The sequence below is a fragment of the Scyliorhinus torazame genome, chromosome 6, assembly GCF_047496885.1.
Source record: "Scyliorhinus torazame isolate Kashiwa2021f chromosome 6, sScyTor2.1, whole genome shotgun sequence".
Lineage (NCBI taxonomy): Eukaryota > Metazoa > Chordata > Chondrichthyes > Carcharhiniformes > Scyliorhinidae > Scyliorhinus > Scyliorhinus torazame.
The window spans coordinates 235,906,119-235,918,037 of NC_092712.1; the positions used below are offsets into that span (position 1 = coordinate 235,906,119).

The window sequence follows — 11,919 nt, forward strand, 5'->3', positions numbered from 1 at the left end:
AAAAGCCATTCATCAGAATATCACTGGGAAGCACAATCTATTCCAACAATTGGTACACTGTCCCTGGGCGGCCCAGAAAGTATGTCGGCCTATCAGATCGAGAAGCTCTAAGGGCGTGTCTGCTGCTTCAGCATTTGGAAGGCGAAGTCATGAATCAACAGGAGCATGCAGCTCACATTGAAGTCACTGGAAAAGAAAGTCAAACGTTGTGTTAAAATGGGGCTGTCAATTTACTGTGAGCCCAGTTTGTGCTACTGGCATAGATTCATTTAACCCCCCATCAAACTCCTAATCCTCATCTTAAAATCTCTTCACTGCTTTATTATCCTACACTCTATCAAGCTCTACACACAAAAGAGCCAGGCAGGCAGTGCAGGAATCTTCTGTGGCCATTCTTGTGTAAAACTGATATACCGCTCTGCATACTGTTAAAGGGAATGGCCTCTCAGGGGAAAGCAGCAACAGCCAAATTTGTTGCTCCACAGTTGGTTCTGCTGCAGAGGGGAGGAGTAAAAAGTGTGAAAATGCAATAGTTATAGGGGATTCAATTGTAAGGGGAATTGACAGGCGTTTCTGTGGCTACAAATGAGACTCCAGGATGGTATGTTACTTCCCTGGTGCAAGGGCCAAGGATGTCTCTGAGCGGTTACAGGGCATTCTGGAGGGGCCTTTGGACGCCCAGTGGTCATACACATTGTTACAAATGACAGAGATAAAAATGTAATGAGATCCTAAAAGCAGAATATAGGGATTTAGAAAGAAAGTTGAGAAGTCGGACTTCAAATGTAGTGATCTCAGGATTACTACCAGTGCCACGTGCTAGTCACAGTAGAAATTGAAGGATATATAGGATGAACACATGGCTGAAGAGATGGTGTGAGGGGAAGGGTTTCAGATTCCTGAGACATTGGGACCAGTTCTGGGACGGTGGGACCAGTACAAACTGGATAGGTTACACTTGGGCAGGACCGGGACTGATGTCCTTGGGGAAGTATTTGCAAGAGTGGCTGGGGAGGGTTTAAATTAAAAAGGAAGGGGGATGGGAACGTATGCAAGGAGTCAGAGGAGGACGGAATAAGGACAAAAACAAAAGCCAGAAAGGTGAATAAGTAAAGTGATAGGCAGAGAAACCAAGGGCCAGATTCAAACATGGGCACAGTGGAAAACATTGGGAGCGGGATAGATAATGTTGAAAGTTTTGTGCCTTAACACGCGGAGCATTCATAATAAAGCGGCCAAACTAATTATGCGAATAGACGAATGATATCATCGGGATTACAGAGATATGGCTACAGGGGGACCAGGGATGGGAATTGAACATCCAGGTATTCAGTATTAGGAAGGACAAACAAAAAGGAAAAGGTGGCGGAGTTGCAATGCTGGTTAAAGAGGAAATTAATGTAATCGTGAGGAAGGATATTAGTTATGACAATGTGGAATCTATATGGGTAGAGCTGAGAAACACCAAAGGGCAAAAAACATTAATAGGAATTGTGTAGACCCCCAAACTGCAGTGGTGATGTTGGAATGGCATTAAACAGGAAATTTGAGATGCATGTGATAATGCAACATGTGCAATCATGGGTGATTTTAATCTATATATAGACTGGGCAAATCAAATTAGTCACAATACCACAGAGGAGGAATTCCTGGTGATATGGACCAATATGTTGAGCAACCAACTAGAGAACAGGCCACCCTCGACTGGGGACTGTGTAATGAGAACAAAATAATTTGCAATCTAGTTGCGCATAACCCCTTGGGGATGAGTGACCATAATACGATGGAGTTTTTTTATAAAGATGGAGAGTGAAGTCGTTGATTCTGAGACTAGGGTCCTGAATCTTAATAACGGAAACTACGATGATAAGAAGTGTGAGTTGGGTATGATCGATTGTGGAACATTACTTAAAGGGATGACAGTGGATAGGCAGGCGATGACAAACATTCAATAGGAACTGCACCAATTGTTTATTCCTGTCTGGCACAAAAGTAAACGGAAAAGGTGGCCATTCGATGTCTTAAAGGGAAATTGGAGATAGTATTCGATCCAAGGAAGAAGCATACAAATTGGGTAAGAAAAACAAAGGGCTCCATTCTCCGATTTTGAGGCTATGTCCAGAGAATGTGTCTAGATCTATGATGAAAATATTGGCGAGACCCAGCACTGACCCTCCGACCGGTGAAGGGCTAGCAGCCGTGCCACGTAAAACGCACGGCCTTTACGAAATAAACGGCCAGAGAATTCCCAGGTATGTGACCGCGGTTGCGCATCGCGGTGACCTGCAGCAGTCGGGCCGTACAATATGGCGCCGGTCGCGTGTGCACCCGACATGCCAGATTGTGCCCCCTTGGACACCCCCTTGCCACCCCTGGACCACCTCCCACCAGTCCCCCCAGCTCTCGCCGAAGCCCCCCGGCCAGCGGCACAGCTCCCCCCCCCCCCCCCAACTGTGGCAGTGCTGGACACAGACCGCAGCTGCCACGCCAGGTTCACGAAAACTGAGAGCACACGTGTCCTGCCTCCATCGGGGGTGGAGCATCGGGGGAGGGCCTTCGGGTAACGTCCTGAGGCCGTCCCAACGGCGTGCGGCATACACCCTGATGATGCCGTTTTTGGGGGGCGGAGCATCCAAAAACAGGCACCGCCCCCGAATCTGTCGTAAAAAGTGATTCTCTGCCCGATCACTGATTACAGAATTGGCGTCAGGGAATGGAGAATCCCACCCAACATGTCTGAGGATTGAGAGCAGTTTAGAATTCAGCAAAGAAGGGCCAAGGGATTGATTAAGAAGGGAAAAATAGAGTACAGGGAACATAAAAACTGACTAAAAGTTTCTGCAGACACGAGAAGAGAAAAAGGTTGGTGAAGACAAACTTAGGTTCCATACAGTCGGAAACTGGGGACTGTATAATAGGAGACAAAGAAATGGCTGAGAAACTAAAGACATACTTTGATTCGGTCTTCACAAATGAGGACACAAATAAGATCCCAGAAATGTTGGGAAATGCAGGGTTTAGTGAGAGGGAAGAACTGAAGGATATCAATATTGGTAGATAAATTGGGTTGGGGAAATTGATGGGATTGAAGGCTGATAAATCCCCAGGGCCTGATGAGCTACATCCCAGAATACTTAAGGAAGTGGCTCCAGAAATAATGGAAACATTGGTGGTCATCTTCCAGGATTCTATAGACACTGGAACAGTTCCTGCAGATTGGAGGGTAGCCAATGTAATTCCACTATTTAAAAAGGGAGGTAGAGAGGAAATGGAATTATAATCCAGTAAACTGGGGGCTGGTTTAGCACAGGGCTAAATCACTGGCTTTGAAAGCAGACCAAGGCAGGCCAGCAGCACGGTTCAATTCCCATACTGGCTTGCCCAAACAGGTGCCGGAATGTGGCGACTAGGGACTTTTCACATAACTTCATATGAAGCACAGTAAGTGATTTTGGGGCAACACGGTAGCATTGTGGATAGCACAATTGCTTCACAGCTCCAGGGTCCCAGGTTCGATTCCGGCTTGAGTCACTGTCTGTGCGGAGTTTGCACATCCTCCCCGTGTGTGCGTGGGTTTCCTCCGGGTGCTCCGGTTTCCTCCCACAGTCCAAAGATGTGCAGGTTAGGTGGATTGGCCATGATAAATTGCCCTTAGTGTTCAAAATTGCCCTTAGTGTTGGGTGGGGTTACTGGGTTAGGGGATAGGGTGGAGGTGTTGACCTTGGGTAGGGTGCTCTTTCCAAGAGCCGGTGCAGTCTCGATGGGCCGAATGGCCTCCTTCTGCACTGTAAATTCTATGTTAATCTATGTTAATCTAAACCTGGATCGGTAGTGGGAAAGATTCTAGAATCTATTATCAAAGGTTTTCTAGCAGAGCACTTAGAAAACAGGTGGCAGGATAGGACTGAGTCAGCATGGATTTATGAAGGGGAAATCATGTTTGACAAGTAGAACCCTTGAACGACAGCCTGAGACACCCCAGAGCACCACTCTGGGGATGACACTGACTTCCCATCACAGCTATCTCCAACACCCTCCATCATCCCAGAGACACACCTCGGTTGGGCACTTTAGCGAAGAGGCTCCTGGGGCACTATCTCCTATGCGCATCACACATGTGCTGCAGTACATCAGGTGGAGGTAAGAATCCCGAAGGGGGCAGGTGGATGGAAGGCAGCCCAACCCCAGGGACTAGCTGCCGTCCGGACAGGTTTGGGGCTTCTGGAAAGGGGGTCCCATCGATAGTGGAGATAAAGTCACAGAGCCAGGGAGTGCAGGAGGGGTTGTCAGCAACCATCCAGGGACTGCAGGTGCAGCTGGAGGAGTCCAACCTAATACAGGGATAGGAGGCAGTGCCGACCGTGCATGACAACCAGACCAACACTGCATGAGTGGCATCCACGGTGGACGCCTTGGTGGAGGTGTCGGCTATGGGTCGGGATTCCAAGGTCTGGGGCAATCTGTGCAGGCAGTGTCCGAGGCACAGGACAGGGCTGCCCTATCACAGGTAGCCAAGTACCAAGGCCAGCTGGACATTGCAGAGCATGGCCCAATCACAGCAGGTCATGGCTGAGGGTGTCAGCAGTATTGCTTGGGCGCTGGGTGACCTGAGCCCGGCGCAGAGGGAGGTGGTGCAGTAACTGGCTGATGTGGCGCAGACCCAGAGGGGGGTGGCACAGTCACTGGCTGATGTGGCACAGACCCAGAGGGGGATGGCACAGTCACTGGTTGCTGTGGCACAGACCCAGAGGGGGATGGCACAGTCACTGGCTGATGTGGCACAGACCCAGAGGGAGATGGCCCAGTCACTGGCTGATGTAGCACATTCCCAGAGGGAGGTAGTCCACTCCCTATGCCCCAATGCTGTGAGCATTGAGACAATGGTTGAGACGGGAGTGGGCCTCCAGGACTGCCCGTGCCAGGTGGCGGGGCAGTCTCATGGGTTAGCTGCGCTCGCACCCCTGTCCCAAAGAGTAGCCCGGGGGCCATTGGGCATCCTGAGGGAGGAGGAGATGATGGGGCCCATGCTGCTGACTCCAACAGCAGCGGTGCTGGAACACCATAGCAGCCTCAGACTCACCCTCCTCCTGTCCCTGGCGCAGCTGATGGACAGCAGGCAGAACAGGGTGGCACCACACCATCTGGACCCCCAAGCAACAGCCGGGCCCATCCAGGTCCGTTTGCTCCAGAGGGGACGCCGGTCACAGGGCGGGAACCGCAGCAGGCTGCCTCCACCTCTGATGTCTCACCTGGGGAACCACCTGCGGCACACTGTATAGCGATAGGGGCTAGCCCACAAAACGGTACATATATGTTCACCGTTTCTAAATAAACACATATTCACAATGTTTCAGCCTACTTCGGTGCTCTGTCAGAAGGATGTGAGGGATGGCCTGGCTGCAGAAGAGACCCTGGGGGGCAGAGGGTGGGTGGGGGTGGGGGGGAGGGGTAGATGGGCAGACATTCTGGGTGCGCTTGGGCCAGACCCTAGTTCAGCCTCCACCCCCGCTCCCTTCCACCGCCACCCCAGGGATTTGATGGGACAGTGTGATGCTTGGCCAACCCGTGTGCAGGGACCACGCAGGTGGACGGTGGAAACTGCTACCGTGGGCAGGAGTCTGCCGTTGTCAAACGATGCGGAGCACCAGAGCTCGTCGCAGAGCGGGTCACCATCATTCTCCTTCCCATGGACCAGACCCGCTGTTGCTGCCAACCCAGTGCCCGCACCCCGTTATGAGGCTGGTAAGAATCATGTAGGGGGTAGGTGAGATGTAGCAGGGAGGTTGGTCATGGGAGGGGTGGTCGCTCAGGGGAGAGGATGTATGGGGGTGGGATGGGTGTCTGTGCTACTGGTCAAGGCCCCCTAGTCAGAGAACCTGGAGGCAATTAGAGCATCTCACGCACGCTGGCCCAGGCGGATTCATTGTGAGGTCCCCTGTGCCTACCTGGGCCCCATGTCCTGCCCATCCTCACCCTCTCGTGCATCCTGCTCATCGGATGAGGCCTGACATTAATCCTCCTCCTCCAGCACGTCACTCTTCTGCTGCATAATGTTGTGGAGAACGCAGCAGGCCACCATGATGCGGACAGTCCTCCCAGCGCCATACTGGAGGGTCCTCCAGAGCTGTCCAGGCTCCTGAACCGCATCTTCAGGATGCTGAAGCACCGCTCAATCACGCCCCTGGTCGCTTTATTGGCGTCATTGTAGTGGGTCTCCACGACGGTTTTGTGACCCACGGATAAGCGTCATCAACTATGACTGCAGCGGATAACTCCTGTCGCCCAAGAGCCAACACCTCACCTGGGGCTCCGCCTCGAAGATGTTAGGACCCGTTGAGTGTGCCAGGATGAAGGCGCCATGCACACTGCCCGGGTATTGGGCGCAGACATGCATGGTCACACACCAGCTGAACGTTCATCAAGTGGAACCCCTTTCATTTTGTGAAGATCAGCCTGTCGGGCTGGTGCTCGGGGGCGACATGCATCCTGCTGATCATCCCTTGGACCTGGGGCATCTTGGCGATGATGGCAAAACCCGCTGCCCCGGCATCTTGATAGGCTCGGTCCACATTGAACTTGATGTAATGCACCGAATGGACTTATAGGGCCTCCATTACAGCACAGATGCAACTGTGCCCCAAGGTGTGTGAGATCCCGAACAGTTCTGCACTCAGTGCCAGGAAGGACACCGTGGCGTAAAGGTTCAGGGTGACTGTCACCTTGACGGCCCCCGGGAGCGGGCGACCATCACCAACCATTCAGTTGTGACTCGAGACTTTTGTGCAAGATAACTTTTGTTTCACCAATGGTGAGATAACCTTCATTTGTCCTTACCCTACTTTATGAAACCACTTCCCCAATCCTATCAACCACTCCGTTCCCATTCTCTTTGAAAACTATCCCTAAACCCAACTTTCAAAACAATCTTTTGGTCATCTTTATATAGCTTGGCATCAATGTTTCCCTACATATTTGCAAAGTAGCTTTACATTAAAAGCAATACATAAATACAAGTTACAATGATATTACTGTTGAGAAAAGAGTTTGATGTTAAATCTGAAATGTAGAGGTATTAATTTATATAGGTGTTTTCGTCCCTTTAAACCCAGTTTACAAATTACCACTTACTTAGAAGCTATAGGTTGCCGTTGTCTCCACTTTTCCCCAAACAAATATTGTTTGAATCCTGGAACTAAGGTTAAAGTTCTTTTTATTCATAAGGCAGTTATAGTTCGAAGGTAAGGTTAACAATCTATTCATCAGCTTCAGTTGACACAGTGTGAATGGTTGTAATGCCACCCTAATGGGTTTTTAAGTTTTCAAAATAGGACAAATGGATGGAACAAAGGTTTCCTGTGATGGTGACAAGAACCCAAAATGAATAGCTTTGGAAAATTTAAATACATTTTCTTGCAGGCATGAGTTTATACTTTACGCTATTCAAAAGCAGCACAAATGAGCAAGAACTTTCTTTCTGAGATTGAAGTTAAAGAACACAGTCGGGAAAAGGGAAAAGAGCTTTATCCTACATTCGGACTACACCTAATGTAAGCGTGCTGTTGAAGATAGGCGGGAGAGTAAAGTGAATTTAGCTTGATTTCATTGGCAGGGAAAATGCTGGAATATGTGATTAAAGGGCTGGCAACATATGTTTGATTAGGGTATCTTTAGGTAGAGTGAATATAGTTTTACTTCAGGAAAATCATGTTTGACAAATCTATTAGAGATTTTTGAGGGTGAGGGTGTAACTAGCAGGGTTAGATGAGGGGAGGATCAATGGATGTAATATAACTGGATTTTCAAAAGGCTGGAATAAATTGGCTTCACAAAAAGGCTGCAAAAGGATACAGAAAGAAAATGATTGGGCAAGCAGGCTGGGCAAATGGAGTAAACCGTGGAGGAAAATATGAAATTATTCACTTTGCTGGGAAGATGGAATAGTAGAATATGTTTTAAAAAGTGAAAGTCTAGTAAGTGTTGGCATTTAGAGGGATTTGGCTCTCTCTGTATATGGATCACAGAAAGTGTAGATATGGCAAGCAATTAGAATTCCTACAGTGTAGAAGGAGACCATTCGACCCATCGATTTTGCATCGACCCTCTGAAAGAGCACCTCGACCAGGCTCACTCCACCACGCTATCCCCGTAACTCCACCTAACCTGCACATCTATGGACACTAAAGGACAATTTAGCATGGCCAATCCACCTAACCTGCACTTCTTTGGGGCAGCATGGCAGCACAGTGGTTAGCACAGTTGCATCACAGCTCCAGGGTCCCAGGTTCGATTCCCGGCTTGGGTCATGTTTGTGCGGAGTCTGCACGTTCTCCCCGTGTGTACGTGGGTTTCCTCCGGGTGCTCCGGTTTCCTCCCACATTCCAAAGATGTGCAGACTAGGTGGATTTGCCATGTTAAATTGTCCTTGGTGTCCAAAAAGGTTGGGTGGGGTTACTGGGTTCCAGGGATAGGGTGGAGGTGTGGGCTTGGATAGGGTGTTCTTTCAAAGGGCCGATGGGCCGAATGGCCTCCTTCTGCACTGTAAATTCTATGATTCTATGATTCTTTGGACTGTGGGAGGAAACTGGAGCACCCAGAAGAAACTCACACAGACAAGGGGAGAATGTGCAAACTTCACACAGACAGTCACCCAAGGCTGGAATTGAACCCAGGTCAGTGAGGCAACAGTGCTAACCACTGTGCCACCTACCACCCAATTATGAAGGCTATTGTGTGTTAGTCTTTATTTTAATGGGGTTGGAGCATTGTTGGAGCACTGTTGGAGAGTACAGATGTCTTACTGCAGCTACATAGGGCTATATAATGCCCTATATATATATAGGTGAGACTGTGTACTGTTTTGGTCTCCTTTAGTAAAGTGGCCTTTTCAATTGTTTTATGAGGAATGGGAAGACAGCAATTGACTGCTATGAATGGTAATTGACAGGACTGCTTTATGTTAGTGGTATTGAAAGTAGGGTTGGAGCAAAAGTGGCCTTTGCATATGGTTTGTTGATGGGTGCACTGGTGGAACCTAAATGAACCATATAATAATTAAGGCACCCCAGATAGCATTGTGGACCGCGAGTGGGACATTTCCAGTATCACATTCTGCCTCCTCATCTGTGTGCTCCTCAAAATTATCCAAAGATGTTCCGTGGTCTCCATGTTGTTCCTGCACAGATACACTGTTGTTCAGTGTTATGCAATTTCTGAGTGCTGCCTATATCACTTTGAATGGGGTGGGTTAACCAGACACCATGATCTCTGTGCCCAATATTGGGAGCGATCCAACCTAGCCCACTTTGCATCCTGGTCACAGTCCACTTTTCCACCACATTTTGTATCATCAGCAAGATGAACAAATGGATACATTACACGTGACCCCTCCATTTAAGTTATTAATATATTTTGTCAATAGCTAAGACCCCAGCATTGATCCTTGCAGCATCCTACCATAATAGCCTGCCAACCCAAAATGGTCTGGTTATTCATATCCTCTGTTTCTGTACTTTAACTCTAAGTTGTCGGCCATTAGATCTGGGGGATTTGTCAACTTTTTGTCCCATTAATTTCATTAATACTTTTCTTTTGCTAATATTAATTATTTTAAGTTCTCGACTCACATTGTACCCACAGTTCCCCACTATTTCTCGTACTTTTATTTCTTCTCCTGCGAAACTAAATACAAAATATTTGTTTAACAATTCTGCCATTCCCTTATTCCCCAAGATAATTCCTCTTAATTCAGTCTTTAAGGGACCCACATTTACTTTCACTACTCTTGCCCTTGTTACAAACTAAAGGGAACTCTTACAAGTTATTTTTATGCTTTTGCTGATTTACTCTTATTCTATTTTCTTAATCTTTGTGGTCACCCTATTGCTCACTGATCTGCTCAACAATATGATAGGCATTTTCTTTTAATACAGTACTATTCTTAACTTCTTTACTTTGCTACTGTGGAATCTTTATTTCTCAATGGAATGCATACTTATTGAGAATAATGAAATATTTCTCTAGTTTCAAGTATATCACACATGAGCGCACCTGAAATTTTATCATGTTATGATCATTCTTCCTCAGATGATTATAGGGGCTGGTTTAGCACAGGGCTAAATCACTGGCTTTCAAGGCAGGCCAGCAGCACGGTTCAATTCCCATACTGGCTTGCCCAAACAGGTGCCGGAATGTGGCGACTAGGGACTTTTCACATAACTTCATATGAAGCACAGTAAGTGATTTTCTTTCATTTTCATTTCATCTCTCACTATGAAATTAGGATTGCTTCTTGGCCTTTTGATTAAAATAAAGTGTAGTTTTTGTATCAGTTTCATATCTGATACGTTCCCTGTCTGGGGAACAAATATTAAATTGATTTTTGGGACAGGGAGATGGGACAGGGGCTTGCTCCTTCCATTCCAAAAATAATTATGAATTAACTCTGTCTCATTACACAAGACACATTCTAAAATAACCTGTTGCTGAGTTGGGTCCATGATGGACCCCCCACCCCCTGCAGGCCGTTATGTTTGGTCATCACCCAGCGATGTTGGCCGCAATGGCGGGAGCCGCACTTCTACATGTTTAGCACTGGGCTAAATTGCTGGCTTTGAAAGCAGACCAAGGCAGGCCAGCAGCACGGTTCAATTCCCATAACAGCCTCCCCGAACAGGCGCCGGAATGTGGCGACTAGGGGCTTTTCACAGTAACTTCATTTGAAGCCTACTTGTGACAATAAGCGATTTTCATTTCATTTTCATTCATTTTTCACATGTTGCCCTGGGGAAGCTGGAGCAAGAGCGTGCCAGGGAGGTGGCGGAGGCTGCTGCAGAGGAGCGTGCCGCAGGGAGGCAGGTGGCAGCTGCCCAGGCTGGAGGGCTGCCCGCATGACAGGATGAGGGGGAGGAGGAGGAGGTGGTGGTGGTGCCACGGCGACGGAGACGCCCGATGAGGCTCCATGTGTACCGGCCCCGTTCGTCGTACCAGGACCTCACAGATCGGGCATGCAGGAGGGGACTCCGGATGAGCCGGGAAACCGTCGCTCATATCTGCCACCTGCGGCACACCTGGCACCGCGTGGCATTGGGGGAGGACACCCTCTCCCCGTGGCCTTCAAGGTTACGGTGACCCTGAACGTTTATGCACGGGGTCATTCCAGGCGCCGAGTGGGGACCTGTCCAGCATCTCGCAGGCATCGGTGCACCGGTGCATCTGTGCAGTGATGGACACCCTGTATGCCATTGCGGACCACTACATCCTGTGCACCGTGCCAGCCAGGATGCCCGGGCAGCGGGCTTCGCTGCCGTGGCAAGGATGCCCATGGTTCAGGGTGCAATCAATGGGATGCACGTCGCCGTGCGGCCACCTGCGGATAACAGGGCTGTGTTCACGAATAGGAAGGGGAGCTATTCTATGAGCGTGCAGGTGGTCTGTGACCACCGCATGAGGATCCTGCACGTCTGCGCCCGGTACCCGGGCAGCGTACATGACTCATCTGTATTGGCGCAATCTTTCATCCCCACCATGTTCGAGCGACACCCTCCCCCGGCTGAGGGGCTGGTTGCTGGGCGACAGGGGTTACCCGTTGCTGTCATGGCCGATACGGAGGCCACAGACTGACGCGGAGAACAGCTGCAACGATGCCCATGCAGCGACCTGGGGTGTGATAGAGAGGTGCTTTGGGCTGCTGAAGATGCGCTTCAGGTGCCTGGGCCGCTCTAGAGGTGCCCTCCAGTACCCGTCAGATAGGGTCGGCCGCATCGTTGTGGTCTGCTGCGTCCTGCACAACATATTCCAGCAGTGGGGCGATGAGCTGCAGGCAGAGGAGGGGGAAGTGGAGGAGCAGCAGGACAAGGCGCAGACCTCCCCAGATTAGGAGGATGGGGGAAATGGACAGGACAGATGGGCTGGACATGGACG

At 49.3% G+C, this 11,919-nt stretch overlaps 1 non-coding gene across 1 annotated transcript; it reads left to right on the forward strand.

Moving 5' to 3' along the window:
- The first annotated feature begins 10,280 nt into the window (after positions 1–10,280).
- LOC140425954 (U2 spliceosomal RNA) lies at positions 10,281–10,465 on the forward strand. The gene has a single exon (XR_011948100.1). It is a non-coding gene; the product is annotated as a U2 spliceosomal RNA (small nuclear RNA).
- Positions 10,466–11,919: the final 1,454 nt, after the last annotated feature.